Source organism: Amphiura filiformis, chromosome 2 (genome assembly GCF_039555335.1).
Source record: "Amphiura filiformis chromosome 2, Afil_fr2py, whole genome shotgun sequence".
NCBI classification, from domain to species: Eukaryota; Metazoa; Echinodermata; class Ophiuroidea; order Amphilepidida; family Amphiuridae; genus Amphiura; species Amphiura filiformis.
This window is the reverse complement of record NC_092629.1, coordinates 66,219,385-66,227,730: the sequence shown is the minus strand read 5'-3', so window position 1 is coordinate 66,227,730 and position 8,346 is coordinate 66,219,385.

The window sequence follows — 8,346 nt, the reverse complement described above, 5'->3', positions numbered from 1 at the left end:
TATGATAAAGTTTAAATCAGTACCTTTTACAAATGGGACCAAGTTTCAAAAAGTGAGCCAAGGTGGGCTTTTTAAACTTGCTGCTTTCTTTACATTGTCAACGTTTTTGGGTAGATTAGCTATTACTATATACTATAGAATCTTCTACTTGATCTGAAATAATTTTTAACATTCTGGAACGACCAGAAAGGTTATTATCTTGTTTTTGCTTGGTAATTCAATATCCTATAGCCTATATGTTTTGTTTTATAATATTAATTTCATGATTAATGATTGAATTAAACAAATCACTAGTATGCACGTATTGGCAGTGATGCTTTGGTTAAAACGTTATATCTTGTTGGAAATGCTGTATTTTGTTGAATATAAAATAAAAACACCAATTTACTGTTGATGTTAAAAATGGGACCAAGTTTCAAAAAGTGAGCTGAGGTGGGGCTTTTTAAACTTGCTGCTTTCTTTTTACACCACCTCTCCACTCCTGGCATGCCGCTCCATGGTCTGGGAGCGGAGCCAACGCACATAGACGTTGGTACCGCATGGCTGTCCCACCTAGGCGGGCTATGTTGTTCCGTGTGCCGGGTGTGGGGTCAGTGGTCCCCCTTTTTCATTAGATTTTGGTTATTTTCAATTTTCCCTACCCTTGTTGATTTCCCCTTTTTGTGACCTGCTTGGCCTACCATATATTTTTGTGCCTTTCTCCAGTCTTTTGTCCCATTTGGCTCTCCATACTTTGCCTGCTGTTATGGTTTTTCACACCTGTCCCAACCCACTCAAGCCTCCACTGTTATTCAGACTTCTTTAAATTTTTGCTGTTATAATCAATGCTCCAGTCAATGCAGCTTTTTATCTTCATTTTTTGATCAGAGCTGGTCTCCACTATACTGAGAGCAGGTCTCTTATTTTATCCCTTGAGAAAGAAAAGTTTTGTCTTTTCAAACGTCGGTTTTTAACTTTGTTTATATGTCTTATGTTACTCCCCCATTGGATGTTGTGTCATATTTTCCCTGTTTTTAATTTCTTTACATTGTCAACGTTTTTTGGTATATAGATTTCCTTTCTTTTTTATGAATGTAGCCAAGTAGCTCCAAGCGTCGAAGTACTCCATAAAACGAATAAAATGAAAAATAGATGTTTGAAATTATGTTATCCTTGATTTATGACAATAAATAAATAATTAAATAAAACTTTATCAGTTGTTTATTTTTGAAACTTGCTGGTCACAGCTACCGTGTGACTGTAATGTTAAAAGGGATACATATGATCAATATACATTTTAAAATACTTATTATTCAAGACAACTAAGAAAATGTAAATATGGACAATACATACCCAATGTTGACAATGCCAGAGAGACACAGAGTCAGTTTGATTTACTTCAAATTGGAACTGGGAAATACACGTATTATGTAGCATAGGGTATGCAGTATATCTTCATATTTGAAGGGGTGTGAACTTATTTTTGGACACGCCTCTATTATAATGATACCCACACAGTGATCTGTCTATACACAGATTATATTTTAAAAAGACTATGGTGTATCACAGGAATGTATTGAATGGCCAATCATAGGGGATGTAATCAAATTGCAGTGACTGTTTCCTTTGTTACCACACGTCAGTCATCTGATGGTTATTGGACCATGTAAACCTGCCGAAAATGTGATACACTGCTACGCCCTATGCTAGGCTTATACTACGGAAGCATCTAAGTGCCATGACTTGGCAAGATAATTATGTTTTTAAGGTTTGTGGTTCTTTGTAGCTTTGAGGGGCAAACTAGTTGGATATCCAAATTTCATGGTTTGTGGTTCTTTGCAGCCCTGTGGGGCAATCTAGTAGGATATCCCTTTATTGTGGCGGTTGTTGGCGGTCTTTTAATGTTTGTTGTTTTAATTTCCCTAATTTTTCAAGCCCTGCACACTATCGGGGGGCTAATTTATAGCTTAAGCTTCTTGGATATCCAAATTTTGTGGTTTATGGTTCTTTATAGCCGTGAGGGGCAGTCTAGTTGGATATACCTATTGGGCGGCAGTTGTTGGGGGTCTTTTGTGGTTTCAATTTGTTGGATATCCATATTTCCCAGTTTGTGGTTCTTTGTAGGCCTCATGGGTAATCTAGTTGGATATCCAAATTTCACGGTTTCTGGTTCTTTGTTTGTAGCCCTCATGGGCAATCTAGTTGCACATCCCTATTGAGCGGCGGTTGTTGGTGGTCTTTTCGGAGTTTGAGGTTTTAATTTCCCTCATTTTCAAGCCCTGCCCTCTATCGGGGCTAATTTATAGCTTAAGCTTGCTGGATATCCAAATTTTGTGATTTGTGGTTCTTTGTAGCCTTGCAGGCCAGTCTAGTTGGATATCCCTATTGGGCGGCAGTTTTAATTTGTTGGATATCCATATTTGGCATTCATTTTATTGGATATCCATATTTCAAGTTTTGTGGTTCTTTGTAGGCCTCAGGGGCAATCTAGTTGGATACCCAAGTTTCAAGTAGTTTGTGATACTTAAGTTGCACATCCCTATTGAGTGGCGGTTGTTGGCTGTCTTTTTGCGGTTTATGGTTTTGATTATGGCTTTAATTTCCGGCCACCCCCTCCTCTACACCCCCTGGATGCTTTAAGTGTCATTTTTTGAATTAATGAGTTGTTAAAATATTACACTTGGGACAGTAAATAAGTTTTAGCATGGTTTAAGATATATTTTGTACCCAGCGAAAAATATCATAGAACAATAGATCTGAAGTGCTTTAATGTTTCGTTTAAATGTAGTCTCACAGGAGCATCTGTTTATTCTTCTTCTTATCAGTCTTTTTTTTTTTTTTAACTTGTTGGTGTTGGCTACTGCATTACTCAGTCATGATGGAAAGATATTGGCTTTCTTTATTTTAGAACTTAATTAATTTTTCCAGAATGTGAACATTACAATATTCAATGTAGCATAACTATTGCTTCATGTTATTGACCATTTTATATGAATTTGTCCCTGTGAGGTTAAACACAATAAAAGCAAATATTGTTAAATATTTCCTGCATACAAAAGCAGGGTTCTTGAAATGGTTATTAAATGATAAGTCAACTTCAAAAGATGACTAAAGTTAACTTTTTGAAATGGTTATTAAATGATAAGTCAACTTCCAAAGATTACTAAATGATAAGTTAACTTCTTGAAATGGTTATTAAATGATAAGTCAACTTCAAAAGAGGACTAAATGATAAGTTAACTTCTTGAAATGGTTATTAAATGATAAGTCAACTTCAAAAGATGACTAAAGTTAACTTCTTGAAATGGTTATTAAATTCTAGTAAAGTGCTTTGATCAGGTTGGAAAAGAGCTATATTAAGTGCTGTTATTATTATTATTATTATTATTATTATTATTATTATACCGCATGCGAAGCATGGACGGGTATATTGCCATCCTATGGTTATACCCGCATGCGAAGCATGGACGGGTATATTCCCATCCTGTGGTTTCTTCTCCTCCTCCTTCTCCTCCGTCCATCAAACACATCATTCTGTCAAGGCTAGCGCTAAAACTACAAGGGCCACAGGGCCCATATGTGGTACACTTATGGGCCCTACCCGTAGAAGTGCCTTTTGCCCATCTTGGCCCCAGAGGTCAAAGGTCACGGGCCCCAGGGGCCCAAATGTTAAAAATACAAAGCACGCCGTTTCTCATCAAATGAAGCAGCCTCAGGGCCCTGAGTTGGTACACTGATAGCCCTAGGGGTACTCTATAATTAAAAATATACAAGAGCCCCATATGTTATATATTATGGGCCCCATGGGCCCAAATGTTAAAATATGGTGCAACAGATTGACAAGCCTTGCTCTAAAAGTACAAGATCACTAGGACTCATATGTGGCATATGTATGGGCCCTAAGTTGTAGATGTGCCTTTTGCCCATTTTGGCCCCAGATATACAAGGCTAGGGGCCCCAGGGGCCACATTCTTAAAACAAAGGGCCGGCCATTTCTCAGCAAATAAAGTAGCTACAGGGCTCAGATTTGGTACACAGATAGGTCTTCAGTATTATATTGTCATATGTATATATGACCCCCATATGTCACATAATATGGGCCCCAGGGCCCCAAACGCAAAAACATAGGGCCGGCCGTTACTTTGTAAATAAAGCAGCTATACAATGCCCAGCTTGAGTCTACTGATAGAACTAGAGAATTATACTTCAACATATGTACATGAGCCTCATAAGTCAAATATTATGGGCCCCAGGGCCCCAAATGCTAAAACAAAGGGCCGGCCTTTTCTCATCAAATAAAGCAGCTTTAGGGCTCAGAGTTAGTACACAGATTGCACCTGAAAATTACATTGTTATATGTACATGTGAGCCCCATATATTACATAAAAAGGGCCCCAGGGCCCCAAACGCTAAAACATAGGGCCGGCCGTTACTCAGTAAATAAAGCAGCTACAGTGCCCAGCTTGAGTCTACTGATAGCACTAGAGAATTAAACTTCAACATATGTCCATGGGCCTCATAAGTCAAATATTATGGGCCCCAGGGCCCAAATGTTAAAACAAAGGGCCGGCCGTTTCTCATCAAATAAAGCAGCTTCGGGCTCAGAATTTGTGCACAGTAGCACCTGAGAATTATATTGTTACTAACACCCACATACCCACCCACCCCACACACATAGGACTAAACAGACAGATCCAGTATTATAATATAATAATTGGAAATACCAGCGTGAAGCATTAAGGCTGTTCCAGTTAAATTACATACCCATTGGCTGGTCCATTTAATTTACATACTCCCTCTGAAATGGCCCCAAAATAGGCTGTTCCATTTAATTTACATACTCCCTCTGAAATGGCTGTTCCATTTAATTTACATACTCCCTCTGGAATAGTTTTCCCCCTAAATCATATTGCATAGCCTCACTGTGAATAAGAGAGACTGACAACAGCAATCTATGGAGAGACGACTCCCTGGGAGGGACATTTTACAATTTCTTTATTTTAAGTGCTACGAGAGTGCAACCTGCATTAAATTAAAGCTTGTGACTTGGACTTTCACTTTTTACACATTTTCCACCCAATTAGGAGACTTTTTACAATTTCTTTATAATAAGTCCTCAGCAAATAAGGACTGTAAGTTTGGGTACACCGATAACATGCGGGTATAGCCGTATTTGTGTACAAATATATAGCCTTCTAGTTTCTTCTCCTCCTCCTCTTCCTCCTCCTCGTCCTCCTCCTTCTCTCATCAAACACAACATTCTGTCAAGGCTAGCGCTAAAACTACAAGGGCCCCAGGTCCCATATGTGGTACACTTATGGGCCCTACCCCGTAAAAGTGCCTTTTGCCCATCTTGGCTCCAGAGGTCAAGGTCACGGGCCCCAGGGGCCCAAATGTGAAAATACAAAGCATGCCGCTTTCTCATCAAATGAAGCAGCCTCAGGGCCCTGAGTTGGTACACTGATAGCCCTAAGGGTACTCTATATTTACAAATATACAAGAGCCCCATATGTTATATATTATGGGCCCCAGGGCCCAAATGTTAAAATATGGTGCAACAGATTGACAAGCCTAGCTCTATAAGTATAAGATGACTAGGGCTCATATGTGGCATATGTATGGACCCTAAGTTGTAGATGTGCCTTTTGCCCATTTTGGCCCCATATGTACAAAGCTAGGGGCCCAAATCTTAAAACAAAGGGCCGGCTGTTTCTCAGCAAATAAAGTAGCTACAGGGTTCAGATTTGGTACACAGATAGGTCTTTAGTATTATATTGTCATATGTATATATAACCCCCATATGTCACATAATATGGGCCCCAGGGCCCCAAAAGCTAAAACATAGGGCCGGCCGTTACTCAGTAAATAAAGCAGCTACAATGCCCAGCTTGAGTTTTCTGATAGTACTTGAGAATTATACTTCAACATATGTACATGTTAAAACAAAGGGCTGGCCGTTTCTCATCAAAAAAAGCAGCTTCAGGGCTCAGAGTTTGTACACAGATTGCACCTGAGAATTATATAGTTATATGTACATATGAGCCCCATATGTCACATTATATGGGCCCAGGGCCCCAAACGCTAAAACATAGGGCCGGCCGTTACTCAGTAAATAAAGCAGCTACAGTGCCCAGCTTGAGTCTACTGATAGCACTTGAGAATTATACATCAACATAATTATGTACATGGGCCTCATAAGTCAAATATTATGGGCCCCAGGGCCCCAAATGTTAAAACAAAGGGCGGGCCGTTTCTCATCAAAGAAAGCAGCTTCCCGGCTCAGAGTGTGTACACAGATAGCACCGAGAATTATATTGTTACTAATACCCACACACCCATCCACCCCACACACGTGAGACTAAACAGACAGATCATATTATATCATAATTGGAAATACCAGCGTGAAGCGTTAAGGCTGTTCCAGTTAAATTACATACCCATTGGCTGTTCCATTTAATTTACATACTCCCTCTGAAATATCCCCAAAAAGGCTGTTCCGTTTAATTTACATACTCCCTCTGAAATGGCTGTTCCATTTAATTTACATACTCCTTCTGGAATAGTTTCCCCCTAATCATATTGCATAGCCTCACTGTGAGTAAGAGAGACTGACAACAGCAACCTATGGAGAGTAAGAGAGACGACTCCCCTGGGAGGGGACTTTTTACAATTTCTTTATTTTAAGTGCTACGACAGTGCAACCTACATTCAATTAAAAGCTTGTGACTTGGACTTTCACTTTTTACACATTTTCTGCCCAATTGGACGACTTTTTACAATTTCTCTATTTTAAGTCCTCAGCAAATAAGGACTGTAAGTTTGGGTACACCGATAACATGCGGTATAGCCGTATTTGTGTACAAATATATAGCCTTCTAGTTATTATTATTATTATTATTATTATTATTATTATTATTATTATTATTATGATAAGTCAACTCCAAAAGATGACTTAATGATAAGTTAAAGCCATATTATAACATTTGCTGAGGAAGACGCCCTCACTGAATTTTTAAAATTCCTTTTTTACACGATTAAATTGTGCTTTATTAAACCAATATACCCTGCAAAAATCAAGACTCTAGGTGCTGTAGTTTTGTCAAAATCCGAGATTTTGAATAAAGCGCCGGAACCGGCGCCTTATTATTACGATGGAATTATTAGTCGAACGCATACACGATGTTCATAACACACAGACGCCACGGCGTGCGGGACGGTGATATACACAACAAAGGGTCGTACCACAACATGACCGAAGGAGTGGTACGTATTGGCACATATATGTGCGCTGGTAGTAAATTCCAATTTTCTTTGCTTTGCCGTAGTTGTTCGGCTCAAAAATAAAAGGGATATATCTGACAGTAAAAGCTAACATTTTATGGCAAAGAAATGCTAATCTATTATGTTTGAAAATGTTATAATATTGCTTTAACTTCTTGAAATGGTTAGTAAATGATAAGTCAACTTCAAAAGATGACTAAATGATAAGTTAACTTCTTAAAATGGTTATTAAATGATAAGTCAACTTCAAAAGATGACTGACGATAAGTTAACTACTTGAAATGGTTATTAAATGATAAGTCAACTTCAAAAAATGACTAAATGATAAGTTAACTTGTTGAAATGGTTATTAAATGATAAGTCAAGTTCAAAAGATTACTAATGATAAGTCAACTTCTTAAAATGGTTATTAAATGATAAGTCAACTTCAAAAGATGACTAAAGTTAGCTTCTTGAAATGGTTATTAAATGATAAGTCAACTTCAAAAGAGGACTAAATGATAAGTTAACTTCTTGAAATGGTTATTAAATGATAAGTCAACTTCAAAAGATGATTAAATGATAAGTTAACTTCTTGAAATGGTTATTAAATGATAAGTCAACTTCAAAAGATGACTAAATGATAAGTTAATTTCTTGAAATGGTTATTAAATGATAGGTCAACTTCAAAAGATGACTAAAGTTAACTTCTTGAAATGGTTATTAAATGATAAGTCAACTTCAAAAATGATTAAATGATAAGTCAACTTCTTGAAATGGTTATTAAATGATAAATCAACTTCAAAAGATGACTAAATGATAAGTTAACTTCTTGAAATGGTTATTAAATGATAAGTCAACTTCAAAAGATGACTAAATGATAAGTTAACTTCTTGAAATGGTTATTAAATGATAAGTCAACTTCAAAAGATGACTAAAGTTAACTTGTTGAAATGGTTATTAAATATGCATAACATATTTTTTACAACTGTTATTCATTTCATAAACCGTATGATTTTATATAGGAGAAGAAAATATAAGTAAATACGAAAATTTTGTATTTCGTGTCCTCTTAATTACAAACACAACAAAATATACATTTGTCTT